The 26146-nt window shown below is 36.9% G+C and overlaps 1 protein-coding gene across 1 annotated transcript in view; it reads right to left on the bottom strand.

Annotated features, from left to right (window-relative positions):
- The window catches only part of VWA3B (von Willebrand factor A domain containing 3B), a 486211-nt gene that overhangs the window by 254904 nt on the left and 205161 nt on the right, over positions 1-26146 (bottom strand). The gene's annotated exons all lie outside the window — the stretch shown is intronic.

Here is a 26146-nt window from a genome sequence, read left to right as displayed (position 1 = left end):
GGGAGTGCAGAATTATTAGGCAAGTTGTATTTTTGAGGATTCATTTTATTATTGAACAACAACCATGTTCTCAATGAATCCAAAAAACTCATTAATATCAAAGCTGAATATTTTTGGAAGTAGTTTTTAGTTTGTTTTTAGTTATAGCTATTTTAGGGGGATATCTGTGTGTGCAGGTGACTATTACTGTGCATAATTATTAGGCAACTTAACAAAAAACAAATATATACCCATTTCAATTATTTATTTTTACCAGTGAAACCAATATAACATCTCAGGTCAGGTGAACAAGGAGGCCATGTCATTAGATTTTCTTCTTTTATACCCTTTCTTGCTAGCCACGCTGTGGAGTACTTGGACGCGTGTGATGGAGCATTGTTTTTCTTGAAGGATGCAGACTTCTTCCTGTACCACTGCTTGAAGAAGGTGTCTTCCAGAAACTGGCAGTAGGACTGGGAGTTGAGCTTGACTCCATCCTCAACCCGAAAAGGCCCCACAAGCTCATCTTCGATGATACCAGCCCAAACCAGTACTCCACCTCCACCTTGCTGGCGTCTGAGTCGGACTGGAGCTCTCTGCCCTTTACCAATCCAGCCACGGGCCCATCCATCTGGCCCATCAAGACTCACTCTCATTTCATCAGTCCATAAAACCTTAGAAAAATCAGTCTTGAGATATTTCTTGACCCAGTCTTGACATTTCAGCTTGTGTGTCTTGTTCAGTGGTGGTCGTCTTTCAGCCTTTCTTACCTTGGCCATGTCTCTGAGTATTGCACACCTTGTGCTTTGGGCACTCCAGTGATGTTGCATCTCTGAAATATGGCCAAACTGGTGGCAAGTGGCATCTTGGCAGCTGCACGCTTGACTTTTCTCAGTTCATGGGCAGTTATTTTGCGCCTTGGTTTTTCCACACGCTTCTTGCGACCCTGTTGACTATTTTGAATGAAACGCTTGATTGTTCTATAATCTCGCTTCAGAAGCTTTGCAATTTTAAGAGTGCTGCATCCCTCGGCAAGATATCTCACTATTTTTTACTTTTCTGAGCCTGTCAAGTCCTTCTTTTGACCCATTTTGCCAAAGGAAAGGAAGTTGCCTAATAATTATGCACACCTGATATAGGGTGTTGATGTCATTAGACCACACCCCTTCTCATTACAGAGATGCACATCACCTAATATGCTTAATTGGTAGTAGGCTTTCAAGCCTATACAGCTTGGAGTAAGACAACATGCATAAAGAGGATGATGTGGTCAAAATACTCATTTGCCTAATAATTCTGCACTCCCTGTATATTTATGTGTTAATATGTGTATACACATATAACACATAAATATATATGTATTAAGCATATAAATATATATTTACAGGGAACACACAGTTCCCATAAACCACAATGTAAAGGCACTTTCAATGCCGTTTTTTCTTCTAACACCCCACTCCCACCAACTTTAGCTCCAAAATATTGTCTAGTGCAGTAAAAACCCTCTATTTTGGGGACATTTGGGGCACTGTTCTAAAATCTGATCTTTGGTTAATTTTAAGAGCTCTAATTGCTACCGCAGGCTTGCTGTAATGGCTGGTTATTTATCGTGCACCAGCAAATGAGCGAATTTGCCCATTTGCGGGAGTGCAATAAATTAATAAATAATGAGATCAAATATTTAGAAGTGCATTGCTAAGCTTACATACCTACATAAATACAAAGATAGGGAGCGCCTAATAAAGGCTAAAGTGAGTATACACAGTTAAAGTGAAGGTAAACTTTGATGAAAGAAAGCCCGGTTTTTAAAAATACTATTAAAAACAGGGGCACTTTCAGTCATCAAAGTTTAGAAAGCAGCCATTAAGTTTATAAACAATAAAGAGCAGCAAGGTGACAGCAGAATATTCTGCAGTCACCTTTCTGCTCTTTTTTGTATATTCTAACTGGGGTGACCCCTAGGTGATGTGCAGCTATCTGCTTTGGGTGTTTTAAACAAAACGGCTGCTTACTAAACTTTGAAGAATGAAAGTGCCCCTGTTTTTAATAGTATTTTTAAAAAACAGGCTTTCATTCATCCACATTTACCTTCACTTTAAACACTAGCTTATATTATAATATATAACAATTTAATATACACATATAAAAACATTATAAAACATATAAAAACAATATAACATAAGGGTAACCCAACGTTCAAAAATAAGTAACCAGAAAAATAAAAGTACAGAAAAAAATGTAAAAAATTGAAAACAAATGTGTTAAAAGTGCATGTCCATAAAAAAAGGAAAAAGTATATCACGTTCTTTTAACACATTTTTTTTTATTTTTTCTGGACTTTTATTAATTAAATTATTATATTAAATTGTTATATATTTTACTATAAGCTATTTATCTGTGTATCTTATAACTTTAGGTCTATTAGGGGGACTAATTAGGAATGGCTTCCTTTATGTTAAACACCTATAAAACATTATGGCCTACATGTTTAGTTTCTAATGATAGGTAGCATAAATGTACAACTGTATTCAAATGTAATTCAGTTTGTTAACACATTAAGTGAGGCTCACGAGCCAATTTCATTCCGCTGATATTACAAGTGCAGCAAAATCGCAATCTAACATCTTTGCGATGTGGGGGGTTGGCGGTTTAGGGCTTAATAGTGTAGTTTATGACTTTGCGATGTGGGGGTGGCAGTTTAGGGGTTAATAGTGTGTATACATATTTTGCAATGTGGAAGAATGGCATTTTAGGGTTTAATAGGCTAGGGAATTATGGTAGGGTGTTTTTTCACTTTTTTTCTCTATTGACTTCAAAGGGGAATGCAAAAATGTGATGGGAGAATACATGCATGCGCAAGCGAAAAATCAGGTTAGGATTTTTGCAATCTTCGTGTTACCACTAGTGCAAAATACGGTTCTTTGCAACTTTGCAAAAAGCTTAACCCAATCTGTGTTTTCGCTAACGGAAAAAAACCAAATACCGCGTCACTTGTAATCTAGCCCATTGTGTATAAACACACTATGCTTGAAGGGGAAGATGCTTTGTACCTTGTTTGTACCTTGTTTGGAATGTTACATTCTACTTTGTACCCATTGTAAATTGTTTTAACTTGTATTACTATTTAAGTCACTGTATTTGTTGATACATTTAAAGCAATCCTGTATTTCTCTTGTCCAACATTATAGCTGCATATTTGACAATGATTAGTTCAAATGTAAAAATGACTCCTCCAATATTGAGAGAACATGCAAGTTTAAAACAATATTTTTAGCCATGTCCCTCAGGACTCATGAACAAATTTGTTTTTAACAATGCCTTTGGTTGTAATTAGAAGAACTGCAGATGAATTTCTAGAAGGATGTTGTTAAAGGAATGGTAAAGTCACAATTAAACTTTCCTAGTTCAAATTAAACATGCAATTTAAAAAAAAAAACTTCCTAATTTACTCATATTATCTTATGTGTGTCTTTCTCTTTGTTGAAAAAGATATGTAAATATTCTCATCTGCAATGGAACTAGCTGCTGATTAGTGGCTGCAGATACGTATATTCCCCTTGCCATTGGCTCATTGTGTTCAGCTAGCTCCCAGTAGTGCATTGCTGCTCCTTCAACAAAGGATACCAAGTGAAAAGTGAAACTTTTTGAATATTGTGTTCTGTATCTGAATCAAGAGCAATTTTGGGCTTCATGTCAGTTTACCATAAGCGCTTTAGAACAAGCAACATTTTAAAATAAATACCAGTGGACACGCTAACCCGGCGTGTTCAAAAATTCAAACTTCGAATATCGCAACTGTGTTTATGTATTCCTCTATAGACTTCAATGGAGCGTGAAAAGTAGGGAAAAAAACTAACACGCAAACTCAATTGCATTTTCTCAAGTGCGCTAACCCAACATTAAATATGAATATTTCACATTCCATTGTTCTTCCCATAGAATAATATGTTCGATTTATTCCTAAATAAATATTTATAGCTATAGATATACACAGATATAGGAATATCTATTTAGAAATACTTAGAACATATTAACCTATGTGAAGAACATTGGAATGTGACATATTTACAGTACATACATAGTAAAACACTTAAATATGAATATTTCATAAATATGATTTTTCATGTTTTTTTTAGCTACTTTTTCTGCAAAGGGATCCAATGTAGTTATATATATATATATATATATATATATATATATATATATATATATATATATATACAGGTAGCCCTCAGTTTACTCCAGGGTTAGGTTCCAGAAGTTGTTGAAGTTGTTGAAATGGTTGTAAATCAAAACCGTTGTAAATTGAAACCCAGTTTATAATGTAAGTCAATGGGAAGTGAGGGAGATAGGTTCCAGGCCCCTCTCAAAATTGTCATAAGTAACACCTAATACATTATTTTTAAAGCTTTGAAATGAAGACTTTAAATGCTAAACAGCATTATAAACGTAATAAAATAATCACACAACACAGAATATAGAATTAAACTAAGTTAAATGAACAAAAACATTTGCTAAACAGCATTATAAACCTAATAAAATAATCATACAACACAGACTTCACTTGCATTTTTCTGCAAACAGTTCTTTCTATGCATTCCAAACTGGACTGATTTATAGAGAGGAAGATTTTGTTCCTTTGAAATCTGCTTGATAGCTCAGGTCTGGTTAAACTGATTAATTTCAGTTTGCTTGGCTTTGCTGCAACACAAGCGGACAGCTCCACCTACTGGCTATTTTAATAAATGTACTGCTTCTCAATGCTTTTCAATAGCAGTCACATGACTGGAAAAAAAGGTTGTTATTCTGAAACGGTGTAAATTGAACCATTGTAAAACGAGGGCCACCTGTATATATATATGTGTGTGTGTGTTAAAAAGTCACACACAAGTAGTTACAGCTCTAGCCTCTTGAAATTGCTTCTTTTGGTTGCATAAGTCAAACAAAAGACAATTAATAAAATCAGGAACAATGGAGACTCAGCCTATGGCACATAGCAAGTAAACCAATGCTAAATAGTAAACTGATCAGCTGGATTTAGGCGGACTCCCCAGTACGCGGCACTTACAGAGTGACAAGTGATCACTGCACTGCTTACCCACCAGATGACCCATTCATCACCCACCATCTGAGTAAGTTATAGGCAGGTCCGTTCTTGCTTCCACTAGCCTCTGGGGTCCGAAATAATCTTCCAAGAAGCTACATGTTAATGCTGTAGGTAATCAGATCACACCGGTCATAAGCTGCAGCCAAAATTCTCTGTTCCCTCTTTAGCAATATCTTTGGTACGGCAAATGTTCCTGAAGGGGCGTAATGGGCTATGCTTGACAACTAACCTCTGTTAACCGTACAAGGACTGTAGTGATCCGTAAAAGTTTTGTGTAAACCCACGTGGTAGAGCAGCATAGGACCAATCCGGAACCCAAAGTGCCACAAACAGGTGTCCAATAGAAATGACTGTAGCGGAGTGCCATAGCTGCGGTCTGATCCGTGACCGCTAATGATTCTATCAGAGCACACAAAAACAGAGCAGGCACTTCTTCCAAAGGTGCAATAAAAATATAAACTTTAATGAAAAAGTTAAAAATTACAAACGATCATAGGCAAGCCACAAGACAGGGGGGCAATAGTACAAACAGCCTGACGCGTTTCGCGCCCTCTAGTGGCGCTTAATCATAGGCTATAGAGCAAAGGATGAGACACCCTTATATAGGGCTATATATTAACCCCTCCATTGCTGTATAATAACAATTTAAAAACATTCATTGAAAATAAAAACAATGACACAAATACAACAGGATAAAAAAAAATAAGATACCAGATACCATATAGCATAAAAACATGGGACTATCTAAATATGCTATCAATATTATGAAATTGTATAAAGTATCCAAACATATAACTGTACACATCATAATAATACAACTTATACAAAATTCTAATACAATACAATAATTAAGGGTTGAACTATACTTAATTAAATTGAATGTGATCCTTACACAAAAAGACATATCTATATAACAGATGTTAATACTAATCATCTATCAAATAATTAATATCACATTCTTTATTCATACCACTAAGTTGACGTGTATTTAATTTCAGAATCCAAAATATTTCTTTTTTATCTAAGATTGTATGCCTATTACCACTTCTAGGTGGAATAATAGCTAAGTCAATAATTTGTATAGTCATATCTGCTATGTGTGAAAAATGAACCCCATTAAAGTGATTGGCTACAGCTGAATCCTTACAATAATTTTTTACATCCCTAGTATGTTCGCCAAACCTAGTTCTTATTTCACGTGAGGTTTTACCTACGTATTGATAATTACAAATATTGCAGGTCAGAAGGTACACAGCAAATTTAGTTTTACAATTGGCATAAAATTTAATACCATATTGTTTGTTATCAGAACAAACCTAAAGGACTTAATAAGAGGTTTAAGAACTTCATCTCCTGCTAGTATGTGTAAATGCTTTTTAAGGATTTTGACTATCTTGTTATAATGTTGGGAGTATTCAGTAGTAAATACTACCATATCCTCATTATGTTGTATGCATTTGTTCCTATTCTCAGTATCTTTAGATATGCCCTTATAGTTCCTCACTGTACATCTACACTGTTCCAAAGAAGTGATGTCATAGCCTCTCTTGATGAGTCTCTTTTTAATTCCAATGACTGCTCTTCATAAATTGGGTCAGATTGGGTATTCCTACGGAGCCTAATAAATTGTCCCCTTGGTATGGCTTTGATAACATGTCTAGGATGCTGTGATGTAGCATGCAGAATAGTGTTACCTTCTATGTGTTTTCTATAGGTTTTAGTAATTATTTGGTTATCAGAAATTAATAGGGTGAGATCTAAAAAGTTAATTTGTTGTCTACTCTGTTCACCTGTAAATTGCAATCCTACCTCATTTTTGTTTAGGTATAGTAAAAAATTCTCCAAAAAATCATTATCCATAGCTTCATCCTGAACTATCAGTAACAAGTCATCAATGTACCTAACAAAAAGCACCACCTGCTCCATCCAAGGGTTATCAATGTTATAGATATACTTTAGTTCCCACTATGCAACATATATATTCGCAAATCCTGGGGCAAACTTTGCCCCCATGGCGGTCCCCCTTATTTGCAGGTAGTACTCATTGTTGAACATAAAATAATTATGAGAAAGCAAAAACTGTAAAACTTCACATATATACTTTCTATCACATATCTTTAGATCTGTTTCTTTCTCCAAAAAGTATTCTACAGCTCTAATGCCTAAATGCTGGGGTATGCTAGTATACAGAGAAGCTGTGTCTGCAGTAATCCACCTATTATTAGGATGCCATTTAATGGTGTCAAGAGTAATAAGTAGATGTGATGTATCCCCAAGGTAACTGAATTGGCCTTTGGCTATAGGTTGCAAGATGTAATCCATCCATTCGCCTAATGGTTCTAGTAAAGAGCCTATACCAGCCACTATAGGTCTCCCCGGTGGAGACTCACAATTCTTATGTATCTTGGGTACATGATGGAATAGTGGAGTAATGGGACTATCAGGAACCAATATTTCCAAATCATTGGACTTAAAAATACCCAATAAGATACCATCCTCAATAAGTCTGTACATGTCTTTTTTAAAAACATGTATAGGATTGTAAGGTAACAGTTTATATACAGTGTTATCTGAAAGCTGACTCTGAGCTTCACCAAAATAGTATGGCTTATCCATGACCACGATGCTGCCACCCTTGTCCGAATTTCCTGATAGTTCAGGATGAAGCTATGGATAATGATTTTTTTGCAGAATTTTTTACTATACCTAAACAAAAATCAAGTAGGATTGCAATTTACAGGTGAACAGAGTAGACAACAAATTGACTTTTTAGATATCACCCTATTCATTTCTGATAACAAAATAATTACTAAAACCTATAGAAAACCCATAGCAGGTAGCACTATTCTGCATGCTACATCACAGCATCCTAGACATGTTATCAAAGCCATACCAAAAGGACAATTTATTAGGCTCCGTAGGAATAACCAATTGGACCCAATTTATGAAGAGCAGTCATTGGAATTAAAAGAGAGACTCATCAAGAGAGGCTATGACCCCACTTCTTTGGAACAGTGTAGAGGTACAGTGAGGAACTATATGGGCATATCTAAAGATACTGAGAATAGGAACAAATGCATACAACATAATGAGGATATGGTAGTATTTACTACTGAATACTCCCAACATTATAACAAGATAGTCAAAATCCTTAAAAAGCATTTACACATACTAGCAGGAGATGAAGTGCTTAAACCTCTTATTAAGTCCTTTAGGTTTGTTCCAAAAAGACCTAAAACGTTGGCTAGTTTACTTGCCCATAGTTTTGTTAAAAACAATACCAGTCTGGGTACTCGAGACTGGCTTTCTAAAAAAGGAAATTACAAATGTGGAAGTAGAGAATGTATAACCTGCTCACATTTAATTGTAGGTGATTTTTTCTTTTCTAGTTCTGATAACAAACAATATGGTATTACATTTTATGCCAATTGTAAAACTAAATTTGCTGTGTACCTTCTGACCTGCAATATTTGTAATTATCAATACGTAGGTAAAACCTCACATGAAATAAGAACTAGGTTTGGCGAACATACTAGGAATGTAAAAAATTATTGTAAGGATTCAGCTGTAGCCAAATCACTTTAATGGGGTTCAATTTTCACACATTGCAGATATGACTATACAAATCATCGACTTAGCTTTAATTCCACCTAGAGGTGGTAATAGACATAAAATCTTAGATAAAAAATAAATATTTTGGATTCTGAAATTAAATACAAGTCAACCAAGTGGTATGAATAAAGAATGTGATATTAATTATTTGATAGATGATTAGTATTAACATCAGTTATATAGATATGTCTTTTTGTGTAAGGATCACATTCAATTCAATTAAGTATATTTCAACCCTTAATTATTGTATTTTGTATTAGAATTTTGTATAAGTTGTATTATTATGATGGTGTACAATTATTTGAATGTTTGGATACTTTATTCAATTTCATAATATTGATTGCATATTTAGATAGTCCCATGTTTTTATGCTATATGGTATCTGGTATCTTATTTTGTCTTGTTTTTTTGATCCTGTTGTATTTGTGTCATTGTTTTTATTTTCATTGAATGTTTTTAAATTGTTATTATAGAGCAATGGAGGGGTTAATATATAGCCCTATATAAGGGTGTCTCATCCTTTGCTCTATAGCCTATGATTAAGCGCCACTAGAGGGCACAAAACGCGTCAGGCTGTTTGTACTATTGCCCCCCTGTCTTGTGTCTTGCCTATGATCGTTTGTAATTTTTAACTTTCATTAAAGTTTATATTTTTATTGTACCTTTGGAAGAAGTGCCTGCTCTGTTTTTGTGTGATCCGTATAAAGTTATTGAATAGAGGTGTAAGGTGATTCAAGAAGAAAATAGTAACAGTTTGAATAAAGAAAAGTACCGGCACCCTCCAAAACGTTTAAAAGCAAATCTTCTTTTATTGATCACATTTAAAATAGCAAATGTACAGCAGTCAGAACATGCCTAATATGGAATTAAGGTTGAAAAAATCCTGGTCCAATCAGCCAATAGAATGCCAGCTCAATCCTATTGGCTGATTGGATCAGCCAATAGAATTGAAGTTCAATACTATTGGCTGATTGCATCAGCTAATAGGATTTTTTCAACCTTAATTCCGATTGGCTGATAGAATTCTATCAGCCAATCGGAATCTAAGGGATGCCATCTTGGATGACGTCATTTAACGGAACCTTCATTCCAGAAGAAGCCATTGATTGAAGAGGATGCTCCGCGCCGGATGTCTTGAAGAAGGAGCCTCTCCATGTCGGAAGGATGAAGATAGAAGATGCCATCTGGGTGAAGACTTCTGCCTGTCTGGAGGACCACTTCTCTTTGTTGAGGACATCTTGCCGCTTGGATGAAGACTTCTCCCGGCTTCATTGAGGATGGATGTCGGCACTTCAAAACTGTAAGTGGATCTTCAGGGGTTAGTGTTAGGATTTTTTAAGGGTGTATTGGGTGGGTTTTATTTTTAGATTAGGGGTTTGGGCAGCAATAGAGCTAAATGCCCTTTTAAGGGCAATGCCCTTTTCAGGGCAATGGGGAGGTTAGGTTTTTTTTTAGTTAGGGTTTTATTTGGGGGGTTGGTTGTGTTGGTGGTGGGTTTTACTGTTAGGGGGGTTGTTTGTATTTTTTTTTAACAGGTAAAAGAGCTGATTTCTTTGGGGCAATGCCCCACAAAAGGCCCTTTTAAGGGCTATTGGTAGTTTAGTTTAGGCTAGGGTTTTTTTTATTTTGGGTGGGCTTTTTTTATTTTGATACGGCTATTAGATTAGGTGTAATTAGTTTAAAGATCTTGTAATTTGTTTTTTATTTTCTGTAATTTAGTGGGTTTTTTTTTTGTAATTTAGCCAATTGTATTGAATTTAGTTAATTGTATTTAATTTAGGTAATTTATTTAATTGTAGGGGTAGGTTAGGTGGTAGTGTAAGACAGGCTAGGTTTTATTTTACAGGTCAATTTGTATTTATTTTAGCTTGGTAGTTATTAAATAGTTAATAACTATTTAGTAACTATTCTACCTAGCTAAAATAAATACAAACTTGCCAGTAAAATTAAAATAAACCCTAAGATAGATAAAATGTAACTATTAGTTATATTGTAGTTAGCTTAGGGTTTATTTTACAAGTACTGTATTTAGTTTTAAATAGGAATTATTTAGGTAATGATAGTAGGTTTTATTTAGATTTATTTTAATTATATTTAAGTTAGGGGGTGTTAGGGTTAGGGTTAGACTTAGAGTTAGGGGTTAATAAATTTAATATAGTGGTGGCGACTTTGGGGGCGGCAGATTAGGGATTAATAAATGTAGGTAGGTGGTGGCGATGTTAGGGACAGCAGATTAGGGGTTAATAATATTTAACTAATGTTTGTGAGGCGGGAGTGCTGCGGTTTAGGGGTTAATATGTTTATTATAGTGGCGGCGATATCCAGAGCAGCAGATTAGGGGTTAATCATTTAATTTTAGTGTTTGCGATGTGGGAGTGCCTCGGTTTATGGGTTAATAGGTAGTTTATGGCTGTTAGTGTACTTTTTAGCACTTTAGTTATGAGTTTTATGCTACAGCATTGTAGTGTAAAACTCATAACTACTGACTTTAGAATGCGGTACGAATCCTGACGGAATAGGGTGTACCGCTCACTTTTTGGCCTCCCAGGATAAGCTCGTAATACCGGTGCTATGGAAGTCCCATAGAAAAAGACTATACGCAAATTGCATACGTTGATTTGCGGTAAGACCAAAAATGTGTGCGGTGCCCCTAAATCTGCAAGACTCGTAATACCAGCGGTAGTAAAAAAGCAGCGTTAGGAGGCTTAACACTGCTTTTTTACTCATAACGCAACACTCGTAATCTAGTCATATGTATTTATATGTTTATATGTCTACATATGTCTGTAAATACATTTATACACATATAATAACATAAATACATATATACACACAGATATACTGCATATATATAAATATATATATATACACACACACACATACATATACATATACATAAGACATGTGTATGCATGTCTCTTTATGTTAAAGCCCTTTGCGTGCCTTTTTTTATGAGACCTCATATCTTTGAGCGCTTATAACTTTTTTATGCAATTTAACAACAAAAAAATAAGATTCTGATTGTATTTTTTTTCCACTTCCTATTCAAGCTTAACAGTTTACCAGAGATCTGAAGTCACGCTAACCTGACAAGCATAAATCATGATTGCGCTCACGTATTCGCATTTAATTTCATTGCATAATACGCACCCTCCTTTCAACGCGTGCAAAGATAAACACAATATCACTTGCGCACAACAGTTAACACACCACTTAGCTCTATGCTGGTAGCACAAAAGGCAATTGCAAACACTGATGGCTAAGTAACACATGTAATAGTGCATATTTTATGGGATAAATTATCTTGGGTCAATGAATTCCCTGGGCCTGCACTTATTTGTGTCTCCCAACTTGTTAACCTAATAAATTCTGTGCAAAAGAGTTTTTACTTTTAGCATATATAAAAAAACATAAAAATTCAGAAATCACTTACAGAAGACACAGTCAGCAGTACCGTAATGTGACCTTACAAGTCAGGGTTTTAAACTATCTATGTGACATGTATAGTATTTCTAAAGTTATTTTCAACTCACATTGTTGATATGTCACAATAGAACCAGGGACATTTATCAATACAAACAATGTAGCAAGGGTTTCTGCAAAGAGAAACCTATTTAGAAAATATAACTGAACATCATTTATCACGGAATCCAATTCAAAACAGGAACAACCTTGAAACACAATAAGGGAGAATGCAAGGGCTGCTAGTTTCCAAGTGTAATGTGTTAAGAACAACAACACAAACATCAATAGAATGAAATGCAAAAAATGTAAAATCTTTATTATAAAATGTTATGTCATTTTACAAATGTTGGTAAAATCAATATAATACCATAAGAGCACATTGCTGAGATGAAAATATTGTACTAAAAAAATGCAAAGAACCAGTCATTCATACCATGGGGCCAATTTATCATAGTGCGAGTGGGCATGATACAATGTAGCGTATCATGTCCACCGCAAGTCGCCCTTTTAATATTCAAATATGGTCCCCCATTCCACCCAGAAGGTAGCACCCCCAAACAAGTGGTATTCCTAGGTGCCTCATCAAATTGCCAACATCATACTAAAAGGGTGACTTTATCCCCTGTACCCTACTCGATCGGCACCCCTTTTAAAAAGCTGTGAACCGGGGCTTCAGGAATCTCAGTGTGTGGCGGCAACTGCATGAAGAGGAAAGCTCATAGAAGAGAGCCAAAGAAAAGAAGATGTGCAGCGGAGGTGGCGGAAAAGGACACCAAAGTCTGCCTCCACCGCTGCGAAGATGGGCCCCCGGCACCAAGAACCGCAATGAAGAGGGCTCCCGACGTTGATGAAGATTGCGGAGCAGAAGCAGTGGAAGAGGCAGCCGAAGTCCGCCTCCGCTACCGCAAAGATGGGCGCCAGGCACCAGGATGAAGAGTGCCAGAAGTCCGCTGACGCAAAGATGGGCCCCCGGCGAAAGGAACCAGGATGTAGAGGGCTCAATGTTGAATCAAGAGGAGCTGGATTACCCAACAGTGAGTACCACTTTTGGGATAAGTTAGGGCTTTTTTTTTTTTTTTTTTTTTTAAGAACAGGTTTTCTTATTTTAACTTTATTTTCTAGGCTAGGTTTTTTTTTGGGTTGGTTAATTGTATTGTAGAATTTATTTATTTTTTTGCAGATGCTAAGGATAAATATAAAAAGAAAGAACAAAAAGCATAGTGCAAGAATTTCAGGTAAGCCTCATCTTATAGCGAGGTTATGATGGTATAATAGCATTATTGCACTATGAGGTTTTTCTTTTTATAGGTAACCTTTGCAACACTCACTAAAAAAGCAATTTTTTTAGTTCCCTTTGGATATATAACAAAAAAAAATTAAACCTTTTTTTGCATTTTTTATATTTTTTAACGCCACTGTGGGACTATTTTTATCTACCTAGGAGGATATATGTACATTATAATTCGCACTTGGATTTTTGGATAGATATACCTATATTACCTTTTTTGGATTATCCACACTTACATATCTTTTAGGACATATCTTTTGGGACTTATTTTCTACATTGGAGATACTTTTTTCTACAGGACTAACTGTACACTTTTGTATTCTTCTTTTTTCATTTTTACATGAGGGTACCTTTTTGTATATGTGCGCATATTAGCTATCTGTGTAATAAAGTGTTAAATCATTTAAAATGTTTATTTAACTATTAGTACCACTTAACCTTTTTTTAGGCGCGCCATATCTCTGGGCTAATTTCATGTTTTTTAGGTATTAAGGGACGTTTTGGGGAGCTTGTGTCACTTTATATATAGGCGCTGTAAAATATATTGTTTTTAAGAAGTATGAAAATAAACCAACTTTGATAATCAACTATAGTATTGACTATAACAAACGCTGTGTAACATTATTAGAGAAGCACTACCCATACTATATTCTGATTTTGAATTACAATACATAGTGGAGAAGGGTTTTAAATTTGTGTCCAGGAGAAGAAACTCTATAGGAAGTTTAGTGGCTATATCCTTATTGCCTATCAATCTGTCAAATATGTGGCTTACAAGAAGAAAATTATTTTTTAGATGTAGGCATAACATCTGAAAAACTTGTTATTTTGTTTTTAAAGGAGATACATTTATCTCCACAGTAACATCTAAAATTTACTCTATCAGGTTCCCCATCAATTGCAACACTACATATGTAGTGTATTTGCTAACATGTGAAGGCTGCCACAGGCAATCAGCTAAGAATTGTAACATTGCTAAAAACTTCCAATATCCTGTAAGTGTGCCGTTTGGACCCTGCAAGTGTGCCGGTTGGAGCAGCTAGTGGTGAAGTGACAAATAACAGCTCCGTGTAAACCCTGAAGTGCTGACATAAAGACCACTAACCTGGAGACTAAATTGTCTTATTGGAAGGCAAGAAAAAGATTGCAAAAGAATTGGCTACAACTGGGGCGTGAGTTTTTAATGGTAACATCTAAATCATATATACTGGATTCCTGGATGCCTTACAAAATCCGTTACAATTTGAATTTAAGAGTAACGAGATTGAAGGCATACTATTGGCCAATGGATCACGTGACCTACTAAAAGGAAACAAAGTTTTTTCACCGTTGCAAAAAACGGATCATCTGGAAATATGATAAGTGACTTTTTATGAATCAAAACTAATAACCAACAAATATTATATGTTATTACTAATAACCAACGACTATTATATGTTATAACTGTTATAACTTTTATATTTGTATTCTATAGAGTGCTCACTCTTGTTTTAAAGGTAAATATTACCAATTTTAAATTGTATAAATAAAATCATTGTCTTTAGCCTTATGAGCACTTCTCTTTATTTTTAAGTTTTTTCAATTATTATTTTTGTAAATTTTTTAAATACAAATTTTATTGTGCACATAACATACAAAAATACAGTATATGCCCCTTAGCAAGACACCCTGTTTTCAAGGTAAAAAATAATTTTAGATCATTCCACCAGAGAAATAGAAGTATTGGAGAGCATTCTTTAATAATCTTGCCAGCCCAGAGACCTTTAATCATCGGCCCCTAGTGCCTGCAGTACTAATAAAAGAGATCAACAGGTTCAGCCTCGTCTATTGTCTGTAGCACTGTTGACATAGATTAACATGTTTAGCCTCATCTATCGCCTGATGAAAGAGATCAACAGGTTCAGACTTATCTATTACCTTCTGTTCTGGTGACCGATATCAACAGGTCCCCCCTCACCTAGTGTCTGTTGTGCTAGTGACTGGCTTTTCTAATGTAAAGAGAAATAGTCAGCTTTGAGAAAAATCTCCAAGTCAGGTAGTCTCTATTAATAAAAAAAGTAATTTCTAAACTCAACTGTTAAATCAACTTACACAGTCAAAAATGGTTCAAGTCATATTTATTAGAACTGCACCCAAGTGTCAGGGTTTTTTCCCTGTTGTGTTTGCCATGTGCTGCTGGCAGCCATTTTACTCACCTCTCTTCCTGACTGTGGTGCATTGTGGGGGATGCTGCTCATTTCCTGCACTTCCTTTTATGGCCAGACTGGTGTGCATCATCCATGTGAGACAGGATGCAGTCTCAGAATTGTGATGTCATCACTTATTATTTAAAGGGCCTCTGTTCAGTATGCTTTGCCTTTGCGTTGTCTCAGACCTGTTTGTGAGAGTTCCTATGTATTACCTCGCTGCCTGACGTCCTTCCTGGTTCCTGATACCTGGCTTGTTCCTGACTCTGCTGTTTTCCTTGTTCCTGATTCCGGCTCGTCTGACTATTCGCTTTGGCTCCTGACTCGGCTCGTCTGACTACCAGCTCTGGTTTTGACTCCTGGCTTGTTATTTAACTTGTGGACTTTTTATTATTTTTTGCTATTAATAAAGGTGTGATTATTTTTGCACTTCTCGTCTCAGTCTGATTCCTGGCACCCTGACACCAAGTTGCTAATATTAGTATAACAAGTCAGTCAACTGCAATGCATCAACTTGAGAACAACTTACCAAACCCATTCTATATGGCCAAACGTATGTGGATACCTGATCATCACACCCATATGAGCTTGTTGGACACTTAATTACAAAACCATGGGCATTAATATGGAGTCGGCCCACCTTTGCAACTACAACAGGTAACATCATTCTCCTGGCATCCACCACACCCAAATTGTACAAGACTGCCAAATAGTGAAGTCTAATTCATCACTCTTGAGAAAACATTTTCACTGCTCCAGTGTCCAGTGACAACATGCTTTACAACACTCCACCTGATGCTTGGCATTGGGCATGTGGATGTAAGATTTGTACAGCTACTCTGCAATGGAATCCCATGAAGCTCCCGACACACAGTTCTTGCTTTAGCACTAGACAGCGTCAATCTGTGAGTTTGTGTGGTCTACTACTTCGTTGGTGGGGTGTTGTTGCTACTAGATGCTTCTTCTTCGCAATAATTGCACTTACAGTTGACCACGGTAGAGCAAACATGGCAGACATTTCAAAAACTGACTTGTGGCAAAAGTGGTATCCTATGACAGTGCCTTTAATACTAACGATTGTACTCACAATGTTTGTCTATGGAGATTTTGTGACTATGTGCCTGATTTTATTCACCTGCTAGCAATGGGTGCCATGAAACATATTGCAGGATTATTGACTTAATTTTAGATTAACTAAATGTATTTTTTTCATTCCTTTAAAACAAAGACAGGCATTAATTGTGGTTTATGTTTCATTAATGTAGTGTTAATAGCTGTACAACATGACACTGATACAAATGATAAATTAGCTAATTGTTTGAGCATCTTAAGAATATTTCCAGCAAAGACAGTGGTACTTTATAAAAAATATATATATACTGTATATATTTTTGGTGTGTAAAAAATTATTAAGAACGCTGCAAAGAATATAACTGACTTGAGTAAATAGCAGACATTTCTCCCTATATACCTTGACAAATTGCAACTGAATTCCAGAACTCAGCCTCCAGAGATAAATCAGTTTTGAACTATACAAGGTTACAATGAAAAGAAAGTTTGTTTTTGAAAAATAATGGTGTGTCAATAGAAATGCATTGTACAAGGACAATGCTACACGCTGCTATATTGCTCCCAACACCAAGAACAGAACAAGACAGATAACGATTTCATATATATATACTGTATATTTTTAACATTTGGACTATAGCATGAAGCTTAAAGACTTTTTTAAATAAAATGTTTACTGTTAAAAGGATAGCTGTTATAGCATGAATATTCACACAGTACAAAACTGGTTTCTGTTTGTTACATTGTGAGAATAGACATTTTAATAAAATCATTTTTATTTAGAAACATCTATACCCTACACATTTATTTTATGTAACAGAGGAAAATAATTTTATTTGTAAAGTTCACTTATGTTATGCTATAGAGTAACTTCTTATTAAAGCAGATATAGATCTTCACTGCCATGCATGTGAGAATATGTCATGTTTCTTACATTTAATCCAAGAAGATCTCACCTTAAAGAAAGTCTCCAGGCATCTTCTGAGCGGATCCGTCAACCATTCCATTTGAATTATGGATCATGTTTTATCTGTTACAAAGTTCATCCCCAGCCCCCATCTAAGGTTTTATGGATGAAACGCTATCAGAGTCAACCTGTCCATCAAACTGTTTCTAAGAAATATCTGTGTGACTGTAGGGAGGGTATCTATTAAACAGTGAGATACAATCCTAGTGCAGCAACCTGAAGTAACTGATCCTTAGGGAATGAATGCTTATGATAGGATTTTACTCTTTATTTAATTTATTTAAATGTGTGAGGCTTCTTTTCTGATGGCTAAAAAACAATTTAATATTTTTCTGAAAATTAACTTAAAGGGATATGAAACCTAAAGAATTTATTTCATGATTCAGACAGAGCATACAACATCTTTCCAATTTACTTTCAATTTTGCTTTGTTGTTTTGGTATCCTTTGTTGAAAGAGCAGCAATAGACTACTGGGAGATAGCTGAACATCTCAGGTAAGCCAATGACAAGAGGCATATATGTGCAGCCACCAATAAGCAAATAGCTCCCAGAAGTGCTTTACTGCTCCTGAGCCTACCTGGGGTTTTTTATTTCAACAAAGAATAGCAAGAGAACAAATAAAATTAGATAATAGAAGTACACTGGAAAGTTGTTTAAAATGACATGCTCAATGTGAATCATGAAAGAAACATTTTTGGGTTTCAGCTGACAAAATATGTCAGTAGAAATTCAGGCCTAGATTTGGAGTTCGGCGGTAAAAGGGCTGCTAACGCTCCGCGGGCTTTTTTCTGGCCGCACCATAAATTTAACTCTGGTATCGAGAGTTTAATCAAATGCTGCGTTAGGCTCCAAAAAAGGAGCGTAGAGCATTTTTACCGCAAATGCAACTCTCGATACCAGAGTTGCTTACGGACGCGGCCGGCCTCAAAAACGTGCTCGTGCACGATTCCCCCATAGGAAACAATGGGGCTGTTTGAGCTGAAAAAAAACCTAACACCTGCAAAAAAGCAGCGTTCAGCTCCTAACGCAGCCCCATTGTTTCCTATGGGGAAACACTTCCTACGTCTGCACCTAACACTCTAACATGTACCCCGAGTCTAAACACCCCTAACCTTACACTTATTAACCCCTAATCTGCCGCCCCCGCTATCGCTGACCCCTGCATATTTTTTTAAACCCCTAATCTGCCGCTCCGTAAACCGCCGCAACCTACGTTATCCCTATGTACCCCTAATCTGCTGCCCCTAACACCGCCGACCCCTATATTATATTTATTAACCCCTAACCTGCCCCCCACAACATCGCCGCCAGCTACTTAAAATAATTAACCCCTAATCTTCCGACCGCAAATCGCCGCCACCTACGTTATCCCTATGTACCCCTAATCTGCTACCCCTAACATCGCCGACCCCTATATTATATTTATTAACCCCTAATCTGCCCCCCTCAACGTCGCCGACACCTGCCTACACTTATTAACCCCTAATCTGCCGAGCGGACCTGAGCGCTACTATAATAAAGTTATGAACCCCTAACCCGCCTCACTAACCCTATCATAAATAGTATTAACCCCTAATCTGCCCTCCCTAACATCGCCGACACCTAACTTCAATTATTAACCCCTAATCTGCCGACCGGAGCTCACCGCTATTCTAATAAATGTATTAACCCCTAAAGCTAAGTCTAACCCTAACACTAACACCCCCCTAAGTTAAATATAATTTTTATCTAACGAAATAAATTAACTCTTATTAAATAAATGATTCCTATTTAAAGCTAAATACTTACCTGTAAAATACATCCTAATATAGCTACAATATAAATTATAATTATATTATAGCTATTTTAGGATTAATATTTATTTTACAGGCAACTTTGTAATTATTTTAACCAGGTACAATAGCTATTAAATAGTTAAGAACTATTTAATAGTTACCTAGTTAAAATAATAACAAAATTACCTGTAAAATAAGTCCTAACCTAAGATATAATTAAACCTAACACTACCCTATCAATAAAATAATTAAATAAACTACCTACAATTACCTACAATTAACCTAACACTACACTATCAATAAATTAATTAAATACAATTCCTACAAATAAATACAATTAAATAAACTAGCTAAAGTACAAAAAATAAAAAAGATCTAAGTTACAGAAAATAAAAAAATATTTACAAACATAATAAAAATATTACAACAATTTTAAACTAATTACACCTACTCTAAGCCCCCTAATAAAATAACAAAGCCCCCCAAAATAAAAAATTCCCTACCCTATTCTAAATTAAAAAAGTTACAAGCTCTTTTACCTTACCAGCCCTGAACAGGGCCCTTTGCGGGGCATGCCCCAAGAATTTCAGCTCTTTTGCCTGTAAAAGAATAAATACAATACCCCCCCCCCAACATTACAACCCACCACCCACATACCCCTAATCTAACCCAAACCCCCCTTAAATAAACCTAACACTAAGCCCCTGAAGATCTTCCTACCTTGTCTTCACCATACCAGGTTCACCGATCCGTCCTGAAGAGCTCCTCCGATGTCCTGATCCAAGCCCAAGCGGGGGCTGAAGAGGTCCATGATCCGGTCAAAGTCTTCATCCAAGCGGGGCAGAAGAGGATCTTCCATCCGATTGAAGTCATCATCCAGGCGGCATCTTCTATGGTCTTCCATCCGGAGCGAAGCGGCAGGATCCTGAAGACCTCCAGCGCGGAACATCCATCCGGACCGACGACTGAACGACGAATGACTGTTCCTTTAAGGGACGTCATCCAAGATGGCGTCCCTCGAATTCCGATTGGCTGATAGGATTCTATCAGCCAATCGGAATTAAGGTATGAATTTTCTGATTGGCTGATGGAATCAGCCAATCAGAATCAAGTTCAATCCGATTGGCTGATCCAATCAGCCAATCAGATTGAGCTCGCATTCTATTGGCTGATCGGAACAGCCAATAGAATGCGAGCTCAATCTGATTGGCTGATTGGTTCAGCCAATCGGATTGAACTTGATTCTGATTGGCTGATTCCATCAGCCAATCAGAAAATTCATACCTTAATTCCGATTGGCTGATAGAATCCTATCAGCCAATCGGAATTCGAGGGACGCCATCTTGGATGACGTCCCTTAAAGGAACAGTCATTCGTCGTTCAGTCGTCGGTCCGGATGGATGTTCCGCGCTGGAGGTCTTCAGGATCCTGCCGCTTCGCTCCGGATGGAAGACCATAGAAGATGCCGCCTGGATGATGACTTCAATCGGATGGAAGATCCTCTTCTGCCCCGTTTGGATGAAGACTTTGACCGGATCATGGACCTCTTCAGCCCCCGCTTGGGCTTGGATCAGGACATCGGAGGAGCTCTTCAGGACGGATCGGTGAACCTGGTATGGTGAAGACAAGGTAGGAAGATCTTCAGGGGCTTAGTGTTAGGTTTATTTAAGGGGGGTTTGGGTTAGATTAGGGGTATGTGGGTGGTGGGTTGTAATGTTGGGGGGGGGTATTGTATTTATTCTTTTACAGGCAAAAGAGCTGAAATTCTTGGGGCATGCCCCGCAAAGGGCCCTGTTCAGGGCTGGTAAGGTAAAAGAGCTTGTAACTTTTTTAATTTAGAATAGGGTAGGGAATTTTTTATTTTGGGGGGCTTTGTTATTTTATTAGGGGGCTTAGAGTAGGTGTAATTAGTTTAAAATTGTTGTAATATTTTTATTATGTTTGTAAATATTTTTTTATTTTCTGTAACTTAGATCTTTTTTATTTTTTGTACTTTAGCTAGTTTATTTAATTGTATTTATTTGTAGGAATTGTATTTAATTAATTTATTGATAGTGTAGTGTTAGGTTAATTGTAGGTAGTTTATTTAATTATTTTATTGATAGGGTAGTGTTAGGTTTAATTATATCTTAGGTTAGGACTTATTTTACAGGTAATTTTGTTATTATTTTAACTAGGTAACTATTAAATAGTTCTTAACTATTTAATAGCTATTGTACCTGGTTAAAATAATTACAAAGTTGCCTGTAAAATAAATATTAATCCTAAAATAGCTATAATATAATTATAATTTATATTGTAGCTATATTAGGATGTATTTTACAGGTAAGTATTTAGCTTTAAATAGGAATCATTTATTTAATAAGAGTTAATTTATTTCGTTAGATAAAAATTATATTTAACTTAGGGGGGTGTTAGTGTTAGGGTTAGACTTAGCTTTAGGGGTTAATACATTTATTAGAATAGCGGTGAGCTCCGGTCGGCAGATTAGGGGTTAATAATTGAAGTTAGGTGTCGGCGATGTTAGGGAGGGCAGATTAGGGGTTAATACTATTTATGATAGGGTTAGTGAGGCGGGTTAGGGGTTCATAACTTTATTATAGTAGCGCTCAGGTCCGCTCGGCAGATTAGGGGTTAATAAGTGTAGGCAGGTGTCGGCGACGTTGAGGGGGGCAGATTAGGGGTTAATAAATATAATATAGGGGTCGGCGATGTTAGGGGTAGCAGATTAGGGGTACATAGGGATAACGTAGGTGGCGGCGATTTGCGGTCGGAAGATTAGGGGTTAATTATTTTAAGTAGCTGGCGGCGATGTTGTGGGGGGCAGGTTAGGGGTTAATAAATATAATATAGGGGTCGGCGGGGTTAGGGGCAGCAGATTAGGGGTACATAAGTATAACGTAGGTGGCGGTCGGCAAATTAGGGGTTAAAAATTTAAATAGAGTGGCGGCGATGTGGGGGGACCTCGGTTTAGGGGTACATAGGTAGTTTATGGGTGTTAGTGTACTTTAGGGTACAGTAGTTAAGAGCTTTATGAACCGGCGTTAGCCAGAAAGCTCTTAACTCCTGCTATTTTCAGGCGGCTGGAATTTTGTCGTTAGAGCTCTAACGCTCACTTCAGAAACGACTCTAAATACCGGCGTTAGAAAGATCCCATTGAAAAGATAGGATATGCAAATGGCGTAGGGGGATCTGCGGTATGGAAAAGTCGCGGCTGAAAAGTGAGCGTTAGACCCTTTAATCACTGACTCCAAATACCAGCGGGCGGCCAAAACCAGCGTTAGGAGCCTCTAACGCTGGTTTTGACGGCTACCGCCGAACTCCAAATCTAGGCCTATGTTTCCAAATATATATATATTTTATGTGTATAGAAGCCTCAAGTAGTATTCAGCACCACAAATATAACCTTTAAAGTGATTTATATTAAAGGGACGTTCCAGACAAAATTTAAATCCACATGGTTGTATTTTACACATACAGAATAACATTATCCTATTTGTAGTATAGACATAGAACACCATTTAAAATTATAACATCTATATAAAACTTAGTTTTAACTATATTATCTAGCTGCTAGCTAACTACCAACTTCAATAGAATTTTCACATAATATTGCACAACCAACAAAAGGTATACAAGCTTTTTGCATACATAGGTATCCTGCATGCACACATGCAGGTCAGTTTATTACACTGTGAACAGAGATGTTGGGGCCTATTTAAGAAAGTGCGAGCGGACATGATCCGATATTGCGGATCATGTCCGCTGCACATTGATAAATCCTGACAGCATACGCTCTCATCATTTATCAATGCACCAGCAGTTCTTGCGAACTGCTGGTGCAACGCAGCTCCCTGCAAATTCGAGGCCAATCGGCCGCTAGAAGATGGTGTCAATCAACCCGATCGTATTGGATGGGGTTGTTTACCGGTGATGTCTGTCAGCCGCCTCAGAGCAGGCGGACAAGTTAAGGAGCAGCGGTCTTTAGACCGCTGCTTCATAACTTGTGTTTCTGGCGAGCCTTCAGGAACACGGCCCATCAATCTCTAAACGGAGATTGATAAATATGCCCCATTGCCAGTATTTCATGTTAATATGTGCACCTGAAAATGCTCTTGTACATCGTATTGGATGGGGTTGTTTACCGGTGATGTCTGTCAGCCGCCTCAGAGCAGGCGGACAAGTTAAGGACCGCTGCTTCATAACTTGTGTTTCTGGCGAGCCTTCAGGAACACGGCCCATCAAGCTCTAAACGGAGATTGATAAATATGCCCCATTGCCAGTATTTCATGTTAATATGTGCACCTGAAAATGCTCTTGTACATACTTGATAAACATTTATCACTGAAGTTAGATTGAAACTAGGTTTTTCTCCTTAAAGTGATGGTAAATCCAAGCGTATAACAAACGCTAGGATTTACCATCACTAAAAAAAAAATCAAGTGGAGGTTCAGTGATCATATACTGTATGTAAAAAGTGTGCTAAACTCACCCTTTCTGTGCCGCTGCACATAGTTAAACTCAGCGGCTCCAGATGCCCACAGCACATTGGTCTTCTACTAATGAGGTACTGCTTGCACCTCTAAACCAATAGCCGTGCGTGCATACAGAAGTCTGTTAGTTGACACACATGGAGCCACTGAGTTTAGCGATGTACAACGGTACAGAAAGGGTGAGTTCAGCACCCTTTTTTTTACATATATGATCACTGAACCTCCACTTGATTCTTTTTTAGTGATGGTAAATCCTAGCGTTTGTTATACGCTTGGATTTACCATCACTTTGAGGAGAAAAATCTAGTTTCAATCTAACTTCAGTGATGAAGTCCTCGACTTGATTTTTAGTGATGGCAAATTGGAGCGTTTGTTAAATTCTCAGATTTACCATCACTTTAACAAAGTTTTAATCTTTTTGATACAATTTGGAATTTTAACAGGTTTATTAATAAAATTACTTTGGAAAGAAAAACATTTTGCAGATTAATTTTAGGAAATAAAGAAATAGTTAGAACTAATATGAATGGAGTTGGTAGAGGTGAAAAGTTTGTATGAGGATTGTGGCAGGTAAGGGGTTAATAGGTTAGGGGGTTATTGCGGTTGTGGTAATAGCGGTTTAGGGGTTAAGTAGTGTAGCGGTTTGGGTTGAGCATGTGGCAGATTAGTAGTTAAAAGTGTACTGGGGTAGTTTGAGATGGGGGATGTTACGGTGTAGGGTTATGCCTAGCTTATTAAATGATATTTGTGAAAAGTTTATTTGAAAAACACATCTTTTCCAACTAGAAAGCTATAAACAAAATACCCCACACTAGTGATAAAAAAATTAAGTTACAGTATTTTAATGAGTATAATGGCACAATTAGCGTGAAGAAGCTTTTTGCCATTGTGTCCTGAATCAGAGCTAGAAATGCTTCTCTGTCACTCGTGAACCTGCTTACAGTTCCAACTGGCATTTTAACTGCTTGCAGTAACTGGTTTCTGTTGCTCACTTTCAGTACCTGCTGGTCTGTTATCTGTGTACAGTATCCCTAGTCAAAAAGAATGATCTTCCTGGAGTCATTCTGAAGTAATCGATGACTCAAGACTAGGAGGCCTATTTATCAAGCTGTCAACTGCAAATACGCTGGAATTCCGCAGCGTAATTGTGGCGAGCCTGACTTGCCTCATTTATCAAAGCCTACAGACCAGCAAAAGTTAAAATTTGTGACGTACGTCACAAATGGTACGTCATTACAAATGTTACACTATCTGACATACACTAGCTGATCCAATCAGCCAATAGAATGCGAGCTCAATCCTATTGGCTGATTGGATCAGCCAATAGCATGAAAGCTCAATCCTATTGGCTGATTGCAACAGCCAATAGGATTTTCTCCACCTTAATGCCGATTGGCTGATAGAACTCTATCAGCCAATCGGAATGTAAGGGACGCCATCTTGGATGACGTAATTTAAAGGGAAACTTGATTCTTCAGAAGACGTCATAAGAAGAGGATGCTCCGCGGCGGATGTCTTGAAGATGGAGCCACTCCGCGCCGGATGGATGAAGATAGAAGATGCCGCCTGGATGAAGACTTCTGCCGGCTTGGATGAAGACTTTGGACGCTTGGAGGAGAACTTCTCTCGGCTTCATTGAGGATGGATGTCCGGTTTTCAAAAGCTGTAAGTGGATCTTCGGGGGTTAATGTTAGTTTTTTTTAAGGGTTTATTGGGTGGGTTTTATTTTTAGGTTAGGGACTTTGGGCGGGAAAAGAGCTAAATGCCCTTTTAAGGGCAATGCCCATACAAATGCCCTTTTCAGGGCAATGGGGAGCTTAGTTTTTTTAGGTGGGTTTTTATTTATGGGGGTTGGTTGTGTGAGTGGTGTGTTTTACTGTTTGGGGGGTGTTTGTATTTTTATTTACAGTTAAAAGAGCTGAATTCTTTGGGGCAATGCCCCGCAAAAGACCCTTTTAAGGGCCATTGGTAGTTTATTGTAAGCTACGTTTTTTTTTTATTTGGGGGGGGGCTTTTTTATTTTATAATGATAGGGCTATTAGATTAGGTGTAATTAGTTTAAATATTTGATCATTTATTTTTTATTTTTTGTAACTTAGTTGTTATTTCTTTGTAATTTTTTTTAGCATATTTAAATAGTAGGGTTAGGTTTTTAAATATGTAATATAGTTAATTGAATTGTTAGTTTAATGTAATTTTAGTATA

Source organism: Bombina bombina, chromosome 3 (assembly GCF_027579735.1).
Source record: "Bombina bombina isolate aBomBom1 chromosome 3, aBomBom1.pri, whole genome shotgun sequence".
Classification (NCBI taxonomy): Eukaryota; Metazoa; Chordata; class Amphibia; order Anura; family Bombinatoridae; genus Bombina; species Bombina bombina.
This window is presented reverse-complemented; position numbering and strand designations above follow the sequence as displayed.